The sequence below is a fragment of the Ambystoma mexicanum genome, chromosome 1q, assembly GCF_040938575.1.
Source record: "Ambystoma mexicanum isolate Mex_15411 chromosome 1q, UKY_AmexF1_1, whole genome shotgun sequence".
Taxonomy (NCBI): domain Eukaryota; kingdom Metazoa; phylum Chordata; class Amphibia; order Caudata; family Ambystomatidae; genus Ambystoma; species Ambystoma mexicanum.
In genome coordinates, this window is record NC_090922.1 from 136,915,350 (window position 1) to 136,936,167 (window position 20,818).

The window sequence follows — 20,818 nt, forward strand, 5'->3', positions numbered from 1 at the left end:
ATGGAGACATCAGAAATTGACCAATAGGCCCAATTACTAGGAGAGCTTCATGCTGAGGTTCATTCTACCCGACAAGAGACTGATGCCCTCCGGAGAGACCTAATAGTGACCAAAGAACGCACTGAAGAGATTAGCAGGCAATACTTGCAATCACAGGCAGGACAGATGCCTCTACCTGGAAGCAATCAAACGATGCAAAACCCTGCCATACCACCCACTCCAGTGCAGATCACGTTACCTGGAACAGTGCCCCTGGCACCACCAGAAAGGTTCTCAGGCGACCCACGGAAGTATGCGGCATTCATCAATAAGTGCCGCCTTCATTTTCTTAGTAGGCCTGGAGCATTTCCAAACGACCAAGCTTGGGTAGCTTTTGTTTTATCATACCTGAGTGGTAGTGCAGCAGATTGGTCGGTGCCATTGGTAACCCATGACAATCCTCTATTACATGACTTTGGGGGGTTCCAGAGAGAAATGGAAAAACCTTTTGCTCACCATGCCCAGGAACAAGCAGTAGACAATGAACTATTGTCCCTCCGACAGGGGAATCATGACTTGTTAATGTACATTTCTACCTTCAACAGACTGGTTGCCGAAGCTAGGTGGCCAGAAAACAAAAGAACTACATTATTCCATCGAGGCTTACGAGGCGAATTAAAGGACGTCTTAGCCCAGGTGGTTGATCCACCCAGAGACTGTGCAGAATTCATAAATCTGGTTGTGCAGCTAGACCACTGGTTGCAGAACCGAAAGGCAGACCGGTCTAAGACGGACCCTCGGACCGTGTAGGTTCGACCAAGGGAAAACACACCCCATGTACCTGAAAATGCTGTAGAACCCATGCAGATTGGAGGGATACGGCCTCCATTAACAAAACAAGAGCAGGATAAAAGAAGACAACAACAGCTTTGTTTGTATTGTGGGAAACCAGGAGATTTCCTGAAGGACTGTCCAGTAAAACCCTGAAGAAGAACAGTCGGGCCACAGAGAAGGATGAAGCTAAGGAATCGGAAAACTACCAAGCTCGACAAATGTAGAGGTCAGTTTGTAGAGTGAGAAGAAAGAGTTGCTGACCTCACACTTTGCAATACCAGTGATCTTAATTAACCACCAACAGTCATCAAGAATGCATGCCGTTGAAGCATACATTGATAGCGGAGCAGTTGGAAATTATATTAATCAAGAACTGGCAGCAGAGATGGGCTTCCTTTGTGTTCTAAGCCAACTATGGACAAGGTAACCACTGTGGATGGGACAGAAATCGCTTCCAGACCAGTAACCCAGCGCACAGCCAGGGTAACCTTGCTGTGCCAGGACGGACATCAGGAGTCTATTTCATTCAATCTCATCAAGGCACCTCAGTTCAGGCTAATACTAGGGATGCCATGGTTGGTTGCTCACAACCCTTTGATAGACTGCGGGCACGAAAATTAACCTTCCCCGGTGACTACTCCCCTGCCTGCTATTACCAAGAGGAGAAACCCGACGTCTGTATCCCCATGACTCCCGGAGCAACAGTATCAACCCTGGGAGCAACTAATACCTTGCTAAGTGAATACCATGATTTCCAGGATGTTTTCTGAAAGGACCAAGCCAATACATTGCCGCCGCAGATGCCATATGATTGTCAGATCGACCTTGTTCCTGGTGCACAAATCCCTTGCGGCAGGATCTACGCTCTCACAGAACCAGAAAACCTTCATTTGAAATCCTATTTAGACCAGTACCTTGCAAATGGATTTGTCCATCCTTCGAAGTCCCCCACAGCCAGTCCTTTGTTCTTCGTACCGAAAAAGGAAGGAGACTTGAGAACCTGTATTGACTACCGCGCATTGAAGAACCGCTGCCCCTTGCCACTTATTCCTGAGATGCTAGACCAAGTTAAAGATGCCCAGATTTATACCAAATTGGACCTTGGAGGAGCATACCACCTGGTCCGAGTCAGAAAAGGAGATGAATGGAAAACCGCCCTCCGTACTAAGTACGGCTTGTTTGAATATCAAGTCATGCCCTTCGGGTTATGCAACGCTCCTGCGGCATTCCAATATTTCATGAATGACGTCTTAAGGGAGTTAATTGATGTGTACGACTTAGTGTATATAGACAACATCTTAGTATACTCAGCCTCGGAACAAGATCATGTCAGGCACGTTCGTTCAGTCCTCACCAAGCTCCGTCAACATCGCTTGTTTGCAAAGCTTGAAAAATGCTTTTTTCACGTCACCAAAGTAGAATTTCTTGGTTTTATCCTTACTCCAAGAGGCATCAGAATGGACGTGCACAAGGTAGATGCCATTCTGAAATGGTCTTCACCAACATCTCTGAAAGGGGTACAAAGCATGCTGGGCTTTGCGAACTTTTACCGCCGGTTCATCCCAGACTTCTCTCAGGTTGTGCACCCAATCACAGTACTATTACAAAAAAACAATAAAAAGTTTGCTTGGACCGAAGAAGCAGAAGAAGCCTTTCAGGAACTTAAACTAACGTTTACCTCTGCTCCAATCCTGCAACATCCTCGTCCAGACCTTCCTTATGTCGTTGAAACTGATACGTCCAGTCTCGCAATGGGGGCTGTCCTTTCACAGTGAGACCCGGAAACCGGCCAGCTACATCCTGTGGCCTTCTGGTCGAAAAAGTTCTCACCGCCAGAGATTAATTATGCCATCACGGACAAGGAACTCCTGGCTATCAAATCCGCCTTTAAAGCCTTGAGGCACTACATTCTGGGGGCCAGACACACCATTACAGTCAACACAGACCACCGAAACCTGCAATATCTCAAAACAGCCAAGGCCCAGTCCTCGCCCCAATTACGGTGGGCCCTTTTCATCGCCGAATATGATTATGTAATCACATTTCGACCAGGAGTCAGAAACGGAAAGGCAGATGCCTTATCTCGCATGGGCATAGATGAAATAGTATATACATCTCCAGACCCAGTACCTATTATACCTGAAGACAAACTCTTGGGTATCACGACAGCCTTAACACAAGCAGAACTACGAAAAGAAATCCAACGGACAATGAATCCTGATGCCTACCTCGCATGGCAAACTCAAGGAGAACAATATACCATCAAGGACCATCTACCCTTTTTTAGGGATCGCCTATATGTACCCAAGAAGGAATTACAACAGCATATTATTTCAAGCTATCATGATTCACTGATCGAAGGGCATCCTGGGATCGCCAAAACCCCAGCTAAGGTGAAAGAGAACTTTTGGTGGCCTACCTGGCGTAAGGACATCATTCAGTATATTCAGTCCTGCGGTGTCTGCGCACAAAATAAATCACAGAAACAAAAAACATATGGTCTCCTACAACCATTGGACATTCCTCCAGTTCCATGGCACACTCTTTCCCTTGACTTCATCACTGATCTACCTCCAACTTAAGTGTTCAACACCATCCTTGTAGTTGTGGACTTATTCTCGAAGATGGCCCATTTTATTCCTCTCAAAGGCCTCCCAGATGCAGCCACTTTAGCAAAAGTGTTCCTGGAGGGCGTGGTTAAGCTACATGGCTTTCCTTCGGTTCTGGTCTCTGATCGAGGCAGCCAGTTTGTTTCAAACTTCTGGAAAAAATGTTGTGCAATGGCGCAGATCGACGTTCGGCTATCTACCAGTCACCATCCCCAAATGGACGGCCAAACCAAGAGAACCAATCAGACACTCGAACAATATTTACGGTGCATGCTGCACCACGAACAAAGGAATTGGAAAGACCTACTATGGATAGCCGAATATGCATATAACAATTCTTTGCATTCAAGCACGGGACAAACGCCCTTCTATACCCTTTATGGCAGACATCCACGTACCTCTGAACTAGACCTTCCAGCCAGCTTGGAAATGCCAGCGGTAAAGACTCTACACACAACCATTACTCAGGCTTTGAAAACGGCAAAGCAACACCTTATTCATGCCAAAAAAAAACAAAAGAGATTCTCCGACCAACACCGGAAAAAGGCCCCTGATTATCAAGTAGGAGACAAAGTTTGGTTAGCCGCTAAATTCATACCCATCAAGGGAACCTGGACCTTTCATCCCAGATTCTTAGGACCCTATACCATTAAGGCAATTATCAACCCAGCAGCCGTAAAACTGGATTTACCACCTAATCTGCACATCCACCCGGTATTCCATGTGTCCCTCCTGAAACCAATGCAACCTGGCACACGATTGGGACACCACCTAAGCCCATACTTGTTGACGGAGAACCAGAATTCGAAGTCAAAGATATCTTGGACTCTAAATACTCTAGGAACAAGCTATATTATTTTGTCGATTGGAAAGGATTTGGACCGCAAGATAGATCCTGGGAGCCCAGTGAGAATATCCACGCACCACGTCTAATGAGGAAATTCCATCGGAACTTCCCAACCAAACCTGGGCCAGACAGAAGGAACACCATGGGAGGGGCCTTAGGGGGGAGTGCTGTCACGACCCTCGCCCAAAACCCCCTCTGGCAAACCCATTGGCCAGGTGGAGTCAGGCTCGGGCCTCTAGAGCCTGGCATCCTCTTCAAAAGCCCTCATGGGGCCAGTCCTGGTGCCTATGGCGCCAGGCTCATACACCATGAAAAACAATGTGCTTGGTAACTACTTTATTGTAATGTCAGCCAACCTGGAGGCATCCATATAGCTTGGTTCCTAAGAACCAAGCTATGCTGTCTAGTGTTTTGGGTGTAATAGCCTAGGGACTACTTTACCTGGACTATTTTGTTGGGGCTATTTAAACCACACCCGAGCAAGAAAACAAGCTTCGCGTTACTTTGCAGCTTGCAACGTGGCGCTCACCGTGTCCAGCTATTCCCTCGAACCTCAGAGAAGCAGAACCTGCAAGTAGACAAAAGGAACATCATTAGCAGCAGCATCTTACCTGCAGTCTTCATCTTTAAACACTCGCAGCTACTGAGAACAGCTTCCTCGAATCTGCACGCCTCCCGTACAGAATGGCCTGAAAGAGGAAGATAGAGGCAACATTAAAGGAAGCAGTAGAGACATTTACAAATTACGAACTGCTCAAAAGGCTTACCTGGCTGGTCGCCTCTCGGCTGGCACCACTCCGGACATTCCACTCGCGCTGAAGAACACCACGACCTACAAGGAAGGAAAACACAGGTTAGCAAAGGCAAGACTTTGCAGCGCTGCGCATAGTGCTTACTTACCGCATCATAGCACTCTTAATGCGCCATCATTTACCAGCGGGGCTCAACCAAGCCAGTTTTCCGCGCTGAAGCTCTGCATACCCAAAGGAGAAAAAAGAGACATTTTAAACAAAGAAAGGCATGCACGATAGCAACAAAACTAAAGAACAACAATAAGACCTACCTGAACAATATCAAACGGGCCGGCCTCAGTGAAGTAACTGGAGTGCACTCGCTCATGAAAGACAACGCGCCCCTGCAAAGAAGGCAGGACGGAGAGCAAGCATAATTCTACCACTAGGTGAGGAGAGGGCACCAGAGGGACTGAAATCATATGGGGTGGAGGGAGGATACTTAGCCCAGTCGGTCAGTCTTGTACACAGTCCTCCTGTATTTTCAGGCAGAATCTTCCCCGCAGACCACATCAGGGCAAAGCAGAGAAGCATACCAGCAAGTAACCTGGCTGGGTGGCTGGGTGGCGTCCCTGTGGATACCAGGTGAGCGTAACAGAGGCTGCTGTTAACAAACTCCCTGAAGGAGATGCAATAAAGATATCAGCTTATCTTATTTTGTTGTGTGGTCCCTACTTAATACAGGTCACATGAACAAGTAGGGATACAAGTTACAGATCACCACTCAATAATGACAATTTCTAGCACCCACTAGCCTTAATTCTAAATAAAAAGAGTGTCACTGAAAGCACTGCTCGTGTACCCCGGTAGTGCTGTCTTCATGTGTGGATTTTTCTTCTAGAGTAACACAAGATGCCATACAGAGAGGGAAGTAAGCCGTAGCTTTTAAAGTCCACAGACTTCTTAATCAGATGGTGCAGTCTGAAATGATTAGCAAAGAGAAAGTGGTGGACAATGTGTTCTCAAAATGAACAAAAAAGGCACTTTAAACTTCAATGGCTGAAGGAACAATATGCCTGGAATGTGGATCTGGAAACTGATTTCTTATCTAAACGATGATAAAACTCCTAGAAGCAGGGAACTCATAAAGGTTTGGAAACAGTACACATTACTATCTGACAGTTGCATTTAAGAAAAAAAGGAAAAACAAAACCTTTTCAATTGTAAGTTTTAAGTTAGGCCCAGGCAGTGTGTTAATGTGAGCACGGTAGAGTTGTAACATTACTGACCATATAAAAATGCATAATTAAGGATTACTGCCAGTATTGCGTTATCCTCACACAGATAAAGGACATTTTAGTGATTTCAATGCATCTGCTAAGGTTTGCTGGCTGGTATACAATGTGGCACTACAAAATCTGCTCTTGAGGTTTTGTAAAACCAAATCTGGCAACTTTATTGCAAACAAGATAAGACCAAAACAGAACAGAGCAGAACAGAACATCTCCTGAGTCAATTAACAGCTGATGACAAGAATATCTGGCCGCGCTTGGTCCTGGCTGTGCATGATCCAAGGCTGTATAAACAACAAGCTCATTTCTTTGCAAGAACATTTCTATGTGGCTCAGCACTTCTACGCGGCGAACATATTCTTTTCAGCTCTAAAGAGGAGATTTTGCAAGATGGAGTGCATGAAAGAAAAATGGAGGAGCTTAAGGCTAACCTGAATAAATGCATTTTCAAAAACCCTGCTTTTAGTCTATGCTAACTATTTTTGTATACATCATCAAACGCATCGATTTTCATAAATTTCTGAATTTCCATATCCTGCATAATAAGTGCATTTGTCACATTCACATGGGACAAGCGTTCAGGTTGTACGTTTTCCACAGCTCTAGAACAACACTGGTATAGCATAGATCCTAAAGTAGGTAGACATTGTATGCAGCACCAGCAGCAGAGAATGGCAACAGTGATCACAGCAAGGACAGAAAATATTTTCCAACCCCATGTGGTGAACAAATTCCAAGCCAAAGTACTGATGTCACAGCTACCTTAGTTAACATGAATTTCGGACGCCAATATGTGTAACCAGTTAATAGCCTGAAACACAGTAGGGGAGTAGTCTGCTACGTAAATGCAGCAAAATGATCTGACCATTTTGCAAACCCCTCCACCTTCAGCTAACATTGTGTCCAATACCACCCTATTCTGAAGTATAACCAACCTAATACCTCTCTGTTCTAATGTCATATTGAATCATATATCGGTCATCTCATTAATCGTTCTTTCTAACACTCGTGCCAACCTTCTGATGTCTCGGGAGTTTATCATCGGGCCCCAAAAGACAATTATCGCTTTTGACACATCCCGTACTATTTGACCAGATATATCATCATTGCTATCCCTCCTATGATGGTGTTTCAATATTTCTAAAGTAGATGTCAAGTAAACCCCTGATAACAGTATCCCTAAGTAACATATTCCCTTCCAATCTTTGGGTAATCATGGATATGCTTGCTTCCCACAGACAAATTAAATAAATCCCCCATTGTTGTAGGGCTTTGTTTTTTTCACCTAAACTGTAGTATTCATACATTTGTCATATGCACCCATGTGCCTACAACCTTCCTTACTCAGACCAAAGTGTACCATGGCAGGATTATTGTTAATTGTGGATGCTGGAGAAGTCGCTTCCCTATTTGCTACAGGTGCCTTTTGAAACGATATCACTGATTGGTATGGCCTAGAATTCCTGTCTGAGCGTTTGGTAGAGGTAGTGTGTTTAATGCTCCTGTTAGCAAACACTGAGAATCCCAAAAGTAGTAGCACCTGCTGATCAAAAGTATTTATATTTGTCCCATCAAAGTTACATGCGGTACTGTCATTCCATCTACCAAAAGACATGGCCCTAAAGGATGCATAGAAAGCAGTGGACAATGAGAGAGTATATATATATATATATATATATACCTTCCTAACCCATCCTCACTGTGTTGTGGAAGGTGGGAACATACCCCACAATTGGTTTTGTTCAGTATTGCATGAGTATCATTCATTATTCTTATGAAGGTGTTATAGAGATATCCCCCCTCAGTGTTCAAGATCAAGGGGACAAAGTGTGTCTGTAAATACATAGAAAGGAGACATAGTAGTGGAGCTGACCGTAAGCAGTAGTGAGCTAAGGGCTAAGGGGGTGTGAGTTCTCCAGAAACCATACAACAGGCATTAATATAAGTACAATACATGCCACAATAACTATAATCACACATTTATCTCTAGTCGACTATATTCCTTTGGACCTTGTCATTAAAGTGGAAATACTCTATATTTCGTCACTTCTGCATACCCCAAACAGAGGCATAGTCTCCCAGTGTCCATTAAAAAGCTTCACTGATATAGGCTTTACAAGTCCATCCATGGGTGGCACCTGACCATGTGGCCTATCTTGCTTGGAGTCTTCTTTTCCCTGCCCCCTTCTACCTCCAGGCGTCTTTGGGGGATATGGACGGAATATTGTTGGTTTCTTGTGGGTGCAGCACTAAAAAATACCACACTTTACTACCATCAAAAAGTCCTTTCCTAGCTATTTCCGTGGTCAAAGATTGTATCCAGACACCACAGGCATAGAGGAATCCTCGAACAGTGTGTCGGTGGTTGGCAAAGGTGAAACGTCTGCCTGCTTAAAATTTGGGTTACTGTATTCTCCTTCACTTAAAGGTATGTGCTGAGGAACGTATTCATGCTCCTAATCAGCTATCCCCTCCTTTACCCATTTGTCATAGGGCTAAGGCAAAGGAACTCATTTCAGATGTGCTGCATGTATCCAGATCTTCTTCCCTTCTAGATGCACAGCAGTCTGGGTCACCTGGGAGTGGGCCCTTACAGCATGGTTCAAGGATGGACTTCTGCTGAAAGTCTTTCACCAGAACATAGTTGCCAAGCCGAATGGTGTGGCCAGGACCCACACATCGATCAGGCAATGCATCTCGCACCTGTTGGTGAATCAAACACACGTTTTGAGTCAACTGGTCACAATAGCAACCCTATGGCCACTTCTCCTCCCTCCTTCTCTGCCTTTCCTCTGTTCTCCCCTGACAAAGTTTCAAGACAAGTCCGATCTATGAAAGTCTAGTCAAAACAGGTTCTCCCCTGTTCTTCCAAAACCATAAAGGACCATATTGACACCCTTGGTCCTGCCCTGGCTGACTTCAGCAACCACTCCTTTGCCACTGGAGCCTTTCCTTCCTCCTGAAGCACTCTCTTGTGCACCCTCTTCTCAAGAAACTCTCAGTCAACTCTTCCTGCCCCGCTAACTATCACCCGATCTTCATCACTCCTTCCCTGGGCAAACTCCTGGAAAAGCTGGCCATCTCCCAGCTTAATCTTCATACTGAATCTGTTTGTTGTCTCCATGACCATCAGTCTGGCTTCGGAGCAGCCAGAATAACGGAAACTGCTCTCCTGAACATCTGTGAAGACCTGCTCTCTAACCTTGATTCTAATCTCCCCTCAATCCTCATTTTACTCCATCTCTCTTCTGCCTTTGACACAGTCATCCAGGCCATCCTGCTCAACCATCTCTGTGATAAGCAGGGTATCACCGATCAGGCCCTGTCCTGGCTGAGCTCTTTCCTCTCTGACCGACCGTCCCAGGTCCAACTTGGTTTCTTCCTTTCCTCTATCTCACTCTCTACCTGTGGTGTTCCACAGTGGTCTAACCTTTCTCCCTGGCTGTTCAACCAATACCTGGCACCTCTTGCCCAACGCATTACCACTGTCTGCCTCAACTTTCAGTGCTATGCAGATGATACTCAGCTTGTTTTCACACTCCCTTCTGCCACCTCTTCTCTTTCTCTCATCTCTCATCTCTGACTGTCTGGCTGCTATCCAGGAGGGGTGTGCCTCCAACGATCTCTGCCTTAATGCCAGTAAGACAGAGAGTCTCCTCATCGGCACACCTACACCCTCCTTCCCTGTCATTTTCTGGCCGGCTTACCTTGGCCCTCTTCCTGCTCCCACCGCTGAGGGTAAGAACACTGAGGTCATCTTCGACTCCACTCTCTCCTTTTCTCCTCACATCTGTGACGTCTCTAAGAAGTCACATTCCAACTGCAACTTCTCAGAGGTATTCTTCATTTCCTCTCCTTCCCCCAGAACCTCACTGTCTCCAGGGCTCTGGTTCTCTCTAGGATGGACTACTACAACAACCTCTTTCTAAATCTACCTGCTTCTACTCTCCTCCCTCTGCAGCTCATCCAGGACGGACTGCAAGACTTGTCCTTGGCCTCAAGGCCGGGCATAGTATCTCTCCAGTACTGAAATCTCTGCATTGGCTCCCAGTGGCTATGGGGATTAAGTTCAAGACCCTCTGCATCGTCCACAAGGCCTTCTGGGGCCTGGGGCCTCTATACCTCCACCTCTCTCTTTGTAAAAACCTCCCTACTCAAGCTCTTTGCTCCTGTGCCTCGAACTCCCTCAGGGTAGTCGCTTCTCCAAGCAACTAGTTGGTGGTTGATTTCTTTCTTCGGCTGAGGCCTTCCTGTGGAACAGCCTTCCTGCCTGTTTGAAACTTGAGGAGAACCATCTCCGGTTCCGGAAGCACCTCAACACGGTCCTCTTTGCTTCTGCCTTCTCTCTTCCTCTCCACTGCTGATGTCCTGGCTGAAACTGCACTGGTCACCTGGCTACCCTTTGATTTCGGCCCCAGGTTCACTTCCTGCCCAGTTGGACACCCGCACTGCCCTCGCAACACTTGCACTTGGGTCGGTATCTGTAACCCTACAGTCCCCCTACCTGCACTTTGGACACCTGCTGTCAATGTCACTTGTCCTAGTAAGATCGTTGTCTCTGTCCTCCCTTTGTCCCCCCTCCCTAGCCTTGTCACACCTTGAAACACTTGTGTATAGGCGCGTTACAAATGCCATATCATATCATATCATATCACTATAAATGCCATATCATATCATATCATATCATATCAATAATGGATACCCAATTTATTTCTAACAATTATTTCAGCCTGTGTACATGCCACACATTAGCAGGTCTTCCCATCACAATCTCATATGGGGACAGACCTGTTTTAGCTTGGGCTGTCATTCTCATTGACATTAAGGCTAATGGTAGGGCTTCAGGCCATTTTAGCTGGCTGTGTGCACATATTTAGCTAACTTGTTCTTCAGTGTACAGTTGTCTCTCTCAACTAACCGAGACGATTGAGGATAGTTTGCAGAATGACATTTCTTTCTTTTATGCAATCCCTCACACACATGCTTGGTGAATGATGCCATAAAGTGAGAACCATTGCACAACCAGATCACCCTTGGTAAACCAAAATGGGGAAAGTACTCTTTTAGCATTACTTTTGCTGTTGATTTTGCAGTGTTATCTTTCAGAGGGAAAGCCTCAACCCATTTGCCAAATGTACAAACCACCACTAGAATGTATTTAATATTCGGACATCTTTCCATCTCAATGAAATCAAAGTTAATTACTTCGAAGGGCATGGAAGGTGGACCAAAGCTGCCCTTAGGTACTGTTGTTCTTTTCCCAACGTTATGCTGTAAACAGATCATGCAATTCTTGACCAGGCGGTCCACTATTTTGGAGTTGCTCCATATCGGGTCTAGGTGTTTACAGATGCCTTTTGCACTTTTATGGGCTGGGCCACCGGCCACGGTCACTATGGCTTGTACATATGCATTAGGTAACATCCATCTCTGTTTGTCAACGTCAACCCAACAACTTCCCCATCTATGCGGGCTGGTCCCGATCACCACTCTTTGATTTCTTCAGCTGTACCCTCGGCCTGAATCCCTTTTACACTGCTAATGCCCTTTTCCATTATCCTACTCCCAGTGAATCATCTAGCAGGGCCCATTACATACATTCCACACAGTGGGCCTCATTACGACCCAGGCGGTAAGTTACCGCCTGGGTCGTGCCTTTACCGCCATGGCATAAACTATGTTTACGCCATGGTGGTTGGTGGATTTACCGCCCCATTCCAAGGTGAGTGGGGCGGTAAATCCCCATTTCCCATTTACCCTTCCCCATTCCCATTTTTGCCCGATAGGGCATAATGGGAGTGGGGAAGGAGATAATTACGCCACCGTAAATTACGGTGCCGTAATTATCTCCAAGGTCCCTTAGCGCCATGGATTTTAACGCCTGCAAAAATCAGGCGTTAAACTCACCATGGCGCTAAGGGACCGTGTAATCAGGCGTTAAGGGTCGGCGCCGTTTACGGCGCCGTAAACCCCTTAACGCCTGGGTTGGAATGAGGCCCAGTAAGTCTTTGGCTGTTTATTTGGCAATTTGATCTGCAAACGTAATGCCTTTCCCAATACTGTCAGTGATTTTCTGGTGGGCTGCCCATTTCTTTATTGCTAGCTGTAGACAGGTTATGCTAGTGCTGATAGACACTGCACTATCAAGGGATCATGCTGAATCTTGGTGCCATGGGATATAAGAAATCCCATTTATGCCCATAGTTTCCAAAATTGTGCGCTACACCAAAGGTGTACTGGCTGATCATTTAATATTTACATTCAACCCTTGACATACCTCATGAGCTTGAGTCAGGGCAATTATTTCTGCTGCTTGGGAAGAGTTATAAGGAATCCTCCTAGTTTCTACCACTGTATCTAGTGTAGTGATTGCATAGGCAGCAGTAGAAGTGCCGTCCGGAAGATTAAAGCAAGAACTATAACAAAATATGTCTCCATTTGAGGATGGCAGAGGTGTGTCAGTCAAATCGATTCTCCCTTTGGTTTCATTTTCGGTCATACAAAATGAATTTTGATTGGTATCAGGAATGCTACTCTCCTCTAGGGGAGGTAACAATTTAGCTGGGTTTAATGTGCTACATCGTTTAATTTTGATGTGAGGTGCAAACAAAATGAACTCGTATCGAGTGAGGCGAGCAGATGTGAGATGCTGGATGTGCTTTCTGTTCAATAATACATCTACTGAGTGAGGCAGCATGATGTTTAAGGAGTGACCCTAAACCATGCCTTCACTCTGTTTTACTGATGCAGCGGCAGCAGCCACAGCTTTAAGACAGTTTGGCAAAGCGCATGCAAAAGGGTCCAATGTGGAGGAAAAATAGCTGCACAGCCTGTTCTTTCCCCCATGTTCCTGCATTAAAATAGCCAAAGTATAACCATCTCTTTCATGCACAAATAACACAAACTCCTTAGTGTAATTTGGTGTGCCCATTACTGGCGCGGAACACAGTGCACTTTTGAGCATATCAAAAGCATTTTGACAAGCTGCATCCCAAGGTAGAGGTAGAGCTACATCTTTTTTTATTAGTGCTAACAATAGCTTAATCAAAAGAGAGAAATTTTCAATCCATTGCCTGCAAGAGGAAGTCATCCCGATTAAAGTTCTAACCTCAGTTTGTGTGTTTTGAACCTCCATGTCAGAGATAGCCTGTATTCTTTCTGGTGCAAGCCACCTACCCTCCTTCCACAGGAGGTATCCTAAATAGGCAACCTCCTGTTGACAATATTTAAATTTCTTTAAAGAAGCCTTATGAATGTTGCTAGCCAAATGTTTTAACAACAACACAGTGCCCTCCTTGCAAGCTTCCTCAGAATCTGAGGCAATGAGTAGGTTGTCAATTTACTGTATCAATGTGCAAGATTAAGGTAATTCTAAAGTGTCCAGTTTGTTCCTTGAGGGCCCTACTATAAATGTTTGGGCTTTCAGTGTATCCTTGGGGTATTCTAGTGAAAGTAAACAACAACCCGCCCAGAGTAAAGGCAAATAAGTACCTACTGTCAGTATGTATCGGTATGCTGAAAAATATGTGCCTTAAATCTGCCACAGAGAAATGAGTGTCCTAGGCAGGAATCATAGTCAAAATAGTTGTGATGTCAGGCACAATGGGAAATTGGGGACAAACAATTTTGTTGATGGCCCTTAAATCAATTACAAAATGGTAAGGCAGTGCGTTGTCACCCTTCTTGTATACAGGAAGTATGGGACTGTTACAAGTGCTAGCTGTAATCCATTCAATGACACGTAGATGTACAAGATCTGAAATTATCATTTTCAGTGCGGCATCTGCATCCACTGAAACCTTGTATTGTGGTATGAGCGATAATGTGTCATTTTGCTTTTACTCAATGCGTACTGGTTCAACATCGGGCATTCCCATGTCATTATCGTTAAGGGCCCATGAATGAGTGGGTGCACTTTGCAATTCACTGTGTAGTGGGAGTTCTAACAACTGATATGTAGAAGTGTGCTGCAGTGAAATAGTCAAATATACACCATCGGGTGAGCAGTAAATAACAGCATATCATTACTTCAGTAAATTCAAACCTAACAAGTTTTCACCACAGTTAGTTGTGAATAGAAAAGGACATGCAACAGTGAATGGTCCCAGAGAAATAGGTAGCAGTTTGGAGACCGGACTTATTACAGGTGTGCCAGCAAACACTACAGAAACATTTTGTTGCCTTGATAGAGGAATATTGGGAATCGACAGGTGATCAATGGAGCACTTGTAGGCACCAGTATCAAATAGAAATTTGTGTGGCCTATCCCCAACATTCATTGTTATGCAGGGTCCTTTTGATTTACAGGGATAGGGGTAGGTTCCAGACCCTGTTTTGGGCTGTCCTAGCCAAAGAATATGTTGTCAGATGTGTAGTCCTTAGAAAAATAATTCAATGGGGTAGTGGTATCGAAAATGTTGGCAGGCTTAGTCGGGTGTTACGTGTCTGTATTTGCTGTATTATTGCTGAACTGTGGAGGCTGGGAAAACTGGCTTCTATTCGGTCCCTGCATGCCATTACTATATCCTCTTCCTCATCTCGCGTACATATTGTTTCTATTCTGCTGGAGTATTGCACCCTCCAGTGGCCTTCCTGCTTACAGTAGGCACAATGGTTTGCATTCACTATCTCAGCGTGTTGCATAACTTGTTCCCTATTTTGGGCATATCCTCGCGGTCCCCCAGCTACCTGCTGCAACAACACCCTAGTCTTCCAATCTAGTTTCTTCTTTTCTTTCCTTTCCTTCTCATTCTTTACTCTGTTCTCATAATAGCTAGCCCGTAGTATTTTGGGTCTTTGTTTGCCAGGGACTCTCTGAAGCCGTGATTTGAGACTGAATTTCGGGCAAGAGAACATATCCAAACTTGTCAACAAACAATCTCTTTCCTGGTTCAGTGCTCAAATCCTGTCCGCTGTATTCAGCCATTATCTGCTCCAATCTATTAAAATACTCTGTTGCCCCCTCCGATTTCCCTTGCATGCAGGCTGTTAATTTGCCTCATATAACCCTTTTCTCTGGTACTAAAGTCTAAAGTTTAGCAAGGATGGCGTTAGGTAATGCTAATATTTTCTCTGGAGGTTTCTGACCTGCATTTCTCTGTATGTTGGTAGCCATGAGTTCTGGCACCCAATACCCCTTCATCATCTATGTTCCTTATTTGCTTCCATAAATAAGAAGGTAAAATGTCGGGAAATAACAAATCTATGGGGGTCATTACGACCGAGGCGTTAAGGGGTTAACGGCGCCGTAAAAGGTTGCAGCGCCGTTAACCCCTTAACGCCTTACTACGAGGTCCCTTTGCGGCTCCCGACCTTAACGGCTGGTCTGGACCAGCCGTTAAGGTAGAGACCCGCAAAGGGACCTTGAAGGTAATTACGGTACCGCAATTTGCGGTACCGTAATTACCGCCTTCCCCTTTCCCATTGAGCCCTATGCGGCAAAAATGGGAATGGGGAAGGGTCAATAGTAAATGGGGAATTACCGCCCTGCCAACCTTGGAATGAGGTGGTAATTCCCCATTTCACCATGGCTGAATCGGTAAGTTACCGGCATTAACCATGGCGCTAATAGCGCCATTGGTTAACGCTGGGGTTGTAATGAGGGCCTATATCTTTTAAGGTAAAAACTGAAGAAGCCAAGACCAACTGTACTTCCTTATAGAACCAAGTGGGGTACTTCCTTATCTCTGAGAAGGATAGCTAAATCGTGTTAACTTCTTGTCTGGAAAAGGTCACTGATACAAATTGTTCAATATAGTGTGCGGCAAATGTTCTAGCAGGCATGTCACCACTGGCTGGCTCCTCTCTTTGTGGGACGAGTGTTGGAGACACCTCTCTCATGGACATCTGAGCAGTGGCCTTATCAATCCAATTGTTGAGCAGTAAAGCTAAGTCAAGAGACAGAGAAGTGAGTGCAGTGTCATCTGTGAAGGTGCATTTAAATATTTTCATAAGATCGGCTGTACAATACAATTTCCTTTTAATCTATTTGTCTTGTAGGTATTCAGCCATTATTTGTAATACCTGTTTCTATATGTAAGGGGAGTATTGTCTGTATTAGAAATCCATCTAAGGGTGTCTCTAATTATGATGCACATTTCTGCAGTATCTCCACTGTGTTTGGGGAGAGTGTTCTTCTGAATGAATGTGTTGTTTATTAAATGATGAGAAATTCCTAAAGCATCTAGCTTTGCTATGTGTAGTTCATGTAGTTCCTCCTTATGTAAGAACAGCTCAGAAAGGTGCTGATGTGCGTCTTCTAGTATATTGATGGTACAGGCTTGCTTGATTTAAATGTTGCAATTCTCTGGGTACTGCGGTATCAGTGAGTTTGCAGCATTCGCAGGCAAGTGTTTTTCCCATGTGTTCTAACAAATATTTTCAGTCAGGGGTATGGTAGTCAGTCAAAGAATGTGCAACAGCTAATCCAGTCCCTTCCAGTATCTAGGGGGCCATTCCGACCCTGGCGGTAAGGGGCTAATGGCACCGATAAAGGTGCCAGAGCCTTCAACCCCTTACCACCTCATTACGAGTTCTGCTCGCGGGACCCGTTAAGGCCACATGGTAAAACCAGGCATCCTTAGCTGGTCCTGCGAGCAGACCAGGGTGCTAACAAAGGGCCCGTTATTAACAGGCCCGTTGTTAGCACCCTCCCATTCCCATTGAGCCCTATGAGGAATGAGGAATTACCGGGCCCTCCAAGGACGGAATGGCCTGGTAATTCCTCATTCAAGGAACCCGGACCCGGTACCCGGTACCCGGTATGGGGGTAGCCATGCTGCTAATAGCGGCATGGCTACCTCCATACTTGTAATGACCTCCATAGTCTTCTGCTGTTACTTCCAACCTTACCTTTCTATTCTCCATCAGTGTGCTACGAAACCCTGCTCTCGGATCACTAAGCCGATGCGAATATTGCAATAGAGGGGTATCAGATTTGGAAGTAGCAGGGCAGCTATGTTACGTAGCCTTAAGGAGCTCTGATGGGGGAGCTGCAGGAGGCCAAGAGTCCATGTTGGGTACAAGCGGCACTGTTCGAGGCAGTTCTGGTGGCAAAGATACATAGGGAGGTTGTGCGGTCGGACGTTCTCGTCTTTCACTAAATATTGCGTCCATTAATTTATCAGCTATGTGCAGCTCTTTGGATGGGTATATTTTGCATATGTCTAACTGTATTGCTCTATCTGTTGCCCTATCACAGTCTTCCTGTTGCTTTTGGTCATGTACTAAAGCCTTTTCTGTTTGGGTCACATGTTTGCGAGCTTGCTTCTGTCTACATTTGATGCAATGGGTTGGCTCCTTGCGCCAATCCCTAACCGCATCAAAAGCAGCTGGCCTTTTCCTGCAATTAAACTGAATCCAAATGCTGTATCCTTGACAGTTCAAACGAACCAAAATCAGGTCATTTCAAATCAGGTACATGTATGGTCTGGCGCTGCCAAAGACTCTGGGCCTCATTCCGAGTCCGGCGCTAACCAATGGCAGTAGTAGCGCCTTGGTCGGCACCGGACCCGTACCGGCACCACCCTGGTGGAATGGGAAATTACCGCCCTATTCTGAGTTGACCAGGGCGGTAATTTCCCATTCCACAGGGCTCTTCCCCATTCCCAAATGAGCCCCCATAGGACTCAATGGGAATGGGGAAATTGCAAATAACGGTGACCGTACTTTACGGTCACCGTTATTGGCTAAAAAGCCCCTTTGCGCCCTCGTCCCTAACGCCTGCTAAAAGCTAAAAGCAGGCGTTAAGGACAAGGGCGCAAAGGGAACTCGGAATGTGGCGGTAAGAGATTACCGGCACCGGTCTCGTTAACGGTGACCGGTATCCCTTACCGCCATACTCGGAATGAGGCCCTATTAAAAACAATTGCCCCTAAACCATATTTAAAATACATATCATAAGAGGGAGAACCTTCAGGTGGGGCATGCTGTCCATATTACAACCCAGTGGGTTGTTTTCTACAAAAGCACAACATTGCCCAAGAAGTGCACATTTTACTTAACCCAGGTATTTTTACACAAAATGGTATCTCACCTGGGAAAATATTTAGCAAAATATTTGTTTACAACCACTCGAAACAAACTCACCTGATTAAAATCAAGACAATTATCCCCATCAAACGAAATCTGTGAATGGTGGTCTTCAAAAGGGTGAAAACGTAGTCACACAGCTACGGTCTGGATCCCTTGTTGGGATGATCGATGGGTGGAGAGGCCGATGTGGATCACTAGTAGCAGTTATGAGAAACTTCACCTCAGATTTGGCAGGGATCCCTGGTACTCAGTGGTCCCAACGCTTGTTCACTCCGTCCTCAAAATACGATGGATCAGCCTCAAAAGAGCCCACGTCCCAGGCGCAAATTGTAAAACCAAAATCTGGTAACTGTACTGCAAACAAGATAAGACCAACACCACAGACATAAGTATAAACAACAGAGTTTATTCGCTTCAAGTGGACCCAGGTTCCACACAACAATAGCTGGTAGAATAATAATTAGGCATTTATAATAATAATAATTAGGCATTTATATAGCGCTACGAACCCTCAGGTATCTGAGCGCTGCTTATTATTACCCACGGTGTGTGGTGCTCATTTATCGACCTCGGAAGGATGAAAGGCTGAGTTTGGCCCTGCCGGGATTCGAACCTGCGTTAACAGGCTCTGCACGGATGTCAAAGCGAGCGCTCTACTCGCTGTGCCACTTGACCAGCTAGAAGTGAGCAATTTACAGAAAGGAAATCACGTCTTTTATGCACCCCGGTTTAAATGAGTTCTGCTGGGAGTGCGATGCCATAGATGTCACAGATAGTTTAAAGCTCCCTGCTATGTATAGGGTTTTCTGTGAAAACACACATTCGTCAGTGATTTCATGGTTGTATATTCTAACTTTCTGAACTTACAAGACAACAGACTGTTCTCACTGAAAGTAGACATTCCTACCAATATTATCTTTTGTTTTCATAGCCGAGGGTTACTGTACAGAAGCATGTTTCACAGTTTCTTTGGGATAAACCTTTCCTGCTACAAACAGAGCAGAACAAAACAGAACATCTCATGTGGCATAATTCATTTTTATTATTAGTATGTGCATTTGTGAGACCCAGGCATTAAACAGCTGGAGATGAGAATATCTTATTGTGCTTGGTCTTGGCTGTGCAAGATCCATGGCTGTATAAACAATGGGTTAATTCCTTTACAACAACATTTCTATGTAGCTCAGCACTTCTATGCGGCAAACATATTCTTTTCAGCTCTAATTAGGAGATTTTGCAAGATGGAGTGAGTGCATGAAACAGAAATGGAGGAGTTTAAGGGTAACCTGAATGAATGCATTTTCACAGATTAACTGGTGCAGAGTCCAATGTTACCTCAGTGTGCTTCAAGCTTCACAATGGTTTCCCCGATTGCATATAGTGTGGCAAATGCGAAATACGTTGTCCATTTTTGAATGGTGCTGTTCTGCCAGCATGTTCAATGCTCGGTAAAGCGTGTCCTCTATTTAAACTTCGAGGCACAAGATTTCTATTGTCGGTATCCTATGCCCCTCACCCATTAGGGGTCCTGAGTAGTAGTATCCAACAGCTGATGGTGAGAAATAGTACTATAGGATTGTCTTCTGAGTTTGTTGATGAGATGACATTGATGGACCTCGGCTCAAAGTTGGCCACAGTGTGAAATAAAAACCTATAACTATGTGCAGACCAATGTATTGTAGGTTAAGCACCTTCAGGTACTTGTGCTCCCACATCCTTCTGTGTGCGGTATTCGATAGACCACCTTTTAAAACAAACTATCACTGATAGATTCTTCAATGAACACCCATCCTGTGTGAAGCATCAACCCACTGATGTTTCTGTATTGTGGTTCAAGATGGTGCATCTGCGTAGGTTCATCCTTTCGTGCAGCCCCTCGCAGTTCTTACCTATATAACTCCATCCATGCATTTTGGCATTGGATGAGGTACACAACTTTGTAGGATCTGCAATTGTAAGTCCCTTGTCTCTCTCGTTTTTGTACTGTTACTGTGTTTTGGTACTGCTGGGTCAATATTGCATATCTGGTGCAGCTGTGCAGCTGTGTTTGCTGTGTTTGCATGTTAGCATCTACTGATATTGCAGGGGTTCATTCGAGGTCTTCTATTTTCTCTTCTAGCCTAAATGTACTCCCGGTCAGGGAATGTACTAGGTTTCTCAGTTTATATGTTCTTTCTAGATGGCCATTCCTTCCAAATGAGATGGTTGCATCCAGGAAATGTGTGCTCATCTTGGAAAATTCCATTGTGAACTTGGTGTATTGTTGGAAGCCATTTAGTGATGCGTAGAATTGTTTCAGAGTTTCTTCACATTCTGTCTAAATTAAGAAGATGCCATTAATATAATGCAGGTATGTTGGTGGTTTCAGGGATTGCTGTTGTAAGAACTCTTGTTTGAGGTGAGCCATGAGAAGGTTAGCATATTAAGTGCATTTTATATTCTAGATTAATTCAATTTCAAATCAAAGCAATCTTGCACATTGTAACATGACAG